The sequence below is a fragment of the Solanum tuberosum genome, unplaced genomic scaffold (assembly GCF_000226075.1).
Source record: "Solanum tuberosum cultivar DM 1-3 516 R44 unplaced genomic scaffold, SolTub_3.0 scf00087, whole genome shotgun sequence".
NCBI lineage: Eukaryota > Viridiplantae > Streptophyta > Magnoliopsida > Solanales > Solanaceae > Solanum > Solanum tuberosum.
In genome coordinates this window covers 1,619,294-1,625,293 of record NW_006239017.1, presented here as the reverse complement: position 1 = coordinate 1,625,293, position 6,000 = coordinate 1,619,294, and positions in this window count along the sequence as shown.

The window sequence follows — 6,000 nt, the reverse complement described above, 5'->3', positions numbered from 1 at the left end:
CCCCCAAAAAAAAATATTTAAGTTTGTTTTTAAAAAATGTTTTCAATTTCAAAAATTATTTTCTACTCTAGTAAAAATAAAAGATATTTCTCCAAAATATTTTTCATTCATAAATCAAACACTAAAAATTTTTTCCGAAAAATATTTTCTAATCACCAACCAAACATGAGAAAATAAGTCAAAAATCAACTTGTTTTCCAGGAAAACATTTTCCTTCATACCAAACACACCCTTAATTATTTCTTCCATTTTATTTTACTGGATATATACTACTACTAAAATAGATTATTTTTTTAAATTGGTTATTTTAATAAATAAATCAATCAAACAGAAATTTGTTGTTTTTTCTTCATACTCTCGTTATTATTAAATGACTACATAAAATAATTATAATTAAATTTAGAATTATAGAATATCATTAATTTAATAAAATATACTTTCAATAAAATTTTAAGAATTGTGCCAAGTCAGCAATAGCCCTTAGAATTAAATACACAAATTATACTCCTTTGTAAAGATGCCAGAGTGAGGAGCAAGTGATCAAAATAGTGTTGGATTTTTGGAGGTGGTATGAATGGAAAATGAAAGAATTTAAAATGGTGGTGAGGGAGAGCAAGACTCGTATGCTTATATATAGAAATTCATTCTAACTGGTTGAGAAACGAGACTCCTTTTGTGTTATTATCATCGTTCAATTTTGGATTTTAATTTAATGAAATCATTGATTGTTAGATTTTTCGGTTATTTTTTTGACAAATATCGTTCCAAAAAGTGCGTCCAGACACAGTTTCACGAAAAGCTACCAACCAAAAAGTTCTATCTCTTCGGTTGAAACTCAACATTTGGTTATAAATATACACCCTTCTTTAAGCTTTTTCACTACGAAAATTCTGAAATTATCTCCTTAATTTCTGCAATACTTAGATAATTGTAAAGTAAGTTTTAAGTGTGATTTGACTGTTTTTGAGTTCGTTGTAAACTGGAGTTTGAAGTACCATGCGCTACACTAATGTGGCTTAGTAAGTTTATCTTTGAAGAAAACAATCATATACCTAGAATACAAGGAGAAGATAATTCAGTGAATTCGAATATAATTTGATTTCATCTTTTATTTTAATAGTAAGATAAAATTCTCAATGTGAATAAGTACAAGCAAGGGGGGTTAGGTTTTACCTTATCAATCTTAATGAGGTAACAAACCTCTACTAATTAACAAGCATGAAGAAAATAAAAGTTAGAGAAAACTAAGTATTCTAGGATCATCACATAGTTTATTATACACTTTATGATGATATAACAAATAAAGATACTTAAATAATGCAAAAATATATACGTCAAGAAGAAGGTTGAGTTATCAACTTATATATATATATATATATATATATATATATACTAGTTTTGACGCAGGTGCGTTGCACGTGAATATCAAATCATGTATTACATTTAAAATAATATGAATATTATTAAATTAAAAAATTAAATAAACAATTATAAAATGTATGATAAAGTATAAGTTCCTATGAATAGTGGATGTAAGCTTTTTATGATTGCTACTCAAAGTTAGTAACTTTTTAAAATCTTTTAGTTACACCCTCCTCTTAAATATACTTTCTCCTCCCTCCCCAATAGTGCATTACTTAGTTATTATTGTATTGTTGGAGTTCTTACTTTTAATATAAATAAATATTGATGTAAAATATAAAAGATATACTAAATTGGATATTTTTAGTTGGAGTGTTATATTAATTAACATTCATGTTAGGAAGTATCAAATTTCATTAAACTTTGAGATTGTCAACGTCTGAAAATCAAACGTGAGTTTTTAAGAATAGAAGAATAGAACCATAAAATAAATCGTAGTTTTAAAATGTGAAGAAACCCCTTCATATATAGTTAACAAAGGGTAGTATGAGAATGTGCATATTGTTTCTTATCAGAAAAGTCACAACCATTTGGAAAGGTCACAACTCATCAAAAAAGTTAAAACTCTTTGGAAAAGTCGTAACCATTCAATGTGAAATGGTTTCTTCTTTTAATATAATATAACATAAATGAATAAGTAAATATATAAAATATAGAAGATATGCTAAATTGGATGTTCTAAGAAAAAGAACAACAATGAAAAACTTCAAAAAATTATAGTTTAAAAATTTGAGGAAACCTCTCTTTTTATAGCCAATTAAGGGCAGTGCATAAAAAATGCTTATTGTTATAAAAAAAAAAGTGTCACAATCCTTTAGAAAAGTCACAACCGTTCAAAAAAGTCATAACTGTTTGGAAATGTCACAACCCTTCGAAAAAGTCACAACTCTTCGGAAAATTCGCAACCCTATAGAAAAGTCACAACCCTTCGAAAAGGTCACAACTCATCGAAAAAGTTATAACTCTTTGGAAATGTCACAACCCTTCAATATGAAAAGGTGCACGTTTTTAATATAATATAATATTATATAATATAAATAAGTAAAATACAATATTAAATAAATAAGATATACTTATTTGGTGTTTTAAGTTGGTGGTATTATAATAATTTATCATTTAAGTTATGTAGTTCATTCTTTTAAGTTTGTATCAAAGCAAAAAAAAATAGATATAGATTTGTCTAATTTTAATTTGATATGAAATTTTTTTTAAAAAAAAAGACTTTTAATTTAAGGATATATATAATATATACAAATGTCTTTTAACTTTGTGGTTTTAAAGATGCACCCCAACCACCAAGAAAAAAGAACATTCATATTAAACTAAATAAAAATAAAAGTACACCAAATAAATTGGAAATGGAGGAGTACTTATAAAATCTAGTTTGGACTCTTAAAACAAGTTTTTGATCAAATCTTTTTTCTCCAACAGTTTGAGACTTTTCACAGCTTGAACATCAAGTTGTAGTTTGTGCACCAGAAAATCATTGAACTTCTTATCAAGTAGAAGTTGTTGGTAAAATATATTTATGGCAATGAAAATGAGTACATATTTGAACTCTTCACACAAGTTTTTGATCAAATCATTTTTCCAACAGTTTGAGACTTTTCACAACTTGAACACCAAATTGTAGTTTGTGCAACAGAAAATCATTGAACTTCTTGTCAAGTAGAAGTTGTTCAAAAATATATTTATGGCTATGAAAATGAGTACATATTAGTTATCTATAAAGACTTCTAGTTTGAAGTTGAGTTATTCCATTCTCCTTGTTGCATCAATTTTTGTTGATCTATCTAATTTTGCCACAGAAAATATTGTAATTGCATAATTGAACTACCATCACAATCTTCCTTGTGTTAAGAAGAAGAATAGAAAACTTACAAAATTCAAAGTGTGAGAAAACCCCCATATTTATAGACAACAAAGGATAGTATGAAAAAGTGCTTATCGTGCCGTATCAGATAAGTCACAATCCTTCAGAAAAATTACAACTTTTCGAAAATGTCATAACTCATCGAAAAAGTCACAACTCTATAAAAAAAGTTACAATCCTTCGGAAAAGTCACTACCATCAATGTTAAAAAGTGTCATCTTTTAATATGATATAGAATAAATAAATAAATAAATATAATATAATATAAAATACAACATATTTACTAAAATGGGTGTTTTAAGTTGGGGGTATTATAGTAATTTAACATTCAAGTTAGGAGTTCATGATTTTAAAGTAGTATAGATATAGAAGATATATATATATATGTATATATGAACTAAAAAAGATAGTTTTCCCATATAGAGTAACCTGAAGTATTTTTCTCTTGTCTTCTTCTTCATATCCGTCCAATAACACTTGATACTTCATCACTTCTTCTTGGACTTATTGGACGAAGTTGTTGAGACTGTCATATGATGCTTTGTTAGTCTTATAGGTAGGTGACTTGGAACAAATTCCTCAGTCACCTTACCATCCCAACTATGTTGTTTGTCTTCTTTTTTTACTTTTATTTCTTCCACTTCTTTGTTGCCTAGGTGAAAGATCCCCATCCCTAGCCACTTTATCAAAACATATATCTAACATATCATCTTCATTTCTAATTTACTTTTTTTTTTAAATGTCGCTATTTTATTTTCGAATTCAACTAGGATGACAAATGATCCTATAAGATTGAATTATTTTAGCCTTAAAAACACCTTTATATATACATATTTTGTAGTCGTAAGTTAAACAATCTATTAAATTTAACGAGCCACTCAAACTATCCTTTTCTTTCCAGTAAGTGTGCAAATGGCACGCTGAGAAAGACCATACATTTCATTAATGGGTTAGCCGGGCTAATCATCCATGATTGAAGCCTCAAGAGTGGTCAAAACCTATAGTAATAGAATTATTGTCACTTATAGGACCACTTAATTCCATTTATGGGCTGACAAAATAAAAGTGTCCAGCTTTTATTTGCATAAATCTACTCCAATCATTAAACACAAGAAAAAATAATTGGTAATTACCTAGCTTAATTGCAGAAATTTAGGCCCTTATTTGCATGTAATTATTAGGACTAGTGAGCATTATTGGTTAAAAAAGGACTAGCATAACTCATCTCTCACATATCATCAACTGGTCCACTTGTCCTCGTAGACAATAATGAAAAATATAATAAAAAGAACTCTTTTGATCTGCTAAAATGAACAAGTAAAATAAAATATTTATTTTTGATGTAGGGATCAGATAAAATGAAACGTATCGAGCAATATATTTATAAATTGCTATTCAAATTGTAAAAAGAATATATTAGTCCAAGAGATTAATGTCGGTTGTGCTTTTACTTAAAGGTCAGATTTGAACTCAAAAATCAAATCTTCATCATTGCCTAACATAATTAAACGTGTTTGTTAATCGATGTTTAAAGACTAATTAGTCTTATAAGTTGAAAATCAAGTCAGTTCTCATGTGGTAATTAATTTCTATTTATATACCACCATTTTAGATTTCACGTTCCTTAATTCTTTTAAAACCATTTTTTCGATAAATAAACATAAATTAATTTATTTTGATTAGTTAAATTGACCAATGAACATGAATTAATCATTTAATATACTTACCAGACTTATAACTCTCAAGAGTAAAATAAGAAGAATAATGTTATTTATGTATTGATTTTGTGAAATGGCAAATATTAAGGAACATCTATTTTTTTTTAGTAAGGATGACATATAAATAAGAACGGAGGAGGGAGTAATTAAGATAATGATAGTGATTAGTGATGAATCAACCTAATTAAATTAGGAGTTGACCTAGTAAGTGGGTATTTTAGTTTGAGTCACGTTTCAACTTCTCACTTTGTTCTCCTTTATCAGTGGAATCAAAGTCAAACCAATTGTAGGAGCTACTGAACGATTTAGAGGTGTAACCGATGTTGTTGCATCACTCATTGTATTTAAGTATTTATAATATTAATAGTAAAGATTCAATTTTTATATAACGTGTTTCTAGTTTAACGATAAAATTTTTATATTCTTCTAATCGTTAATCGAATGAATCTTAAATTTTGATGAAGTTTTTATATTCTTCTAATCATTAATCGAATTAACCTTAAATTTTAATGAAGTTTTATACTCTTTGGATCAATTTCAGATTCAGACAAAGTAGAAAATCAAAACAGTTTTAATCTCCAGAAATCTCAAATACAGAAAAAATAAAAAATTTCTTAAGTTTGTTATCTCCTGTATTCAGAATAGAAAACTAGAAACAATTAAGATGAAAAGAAATAAAACTATTCATGTCCACAAAACTACTTGTGTGTCCTTAAGAAATTTAATTTCTTCACTATATTCGAGGTTGTGAATTATTTCCTCCCAATTTAAAATGGATAAACTATTAAAAAAGTAATAGTAGATCAAACTTCAAATAAGACTCTACTTTGTTTGTAAGAAAATGTATTAAAAAAAAAAAAGAACCCTTTATTTATAGCCAACAAAGTGTAGTACAGAAATATGCTAATTGTGTCTCATACTAGAGGTCAACCCTTTGAATAATCACAACTTCTGAAAAAGACACAACTTCATACCGATCACAATCTT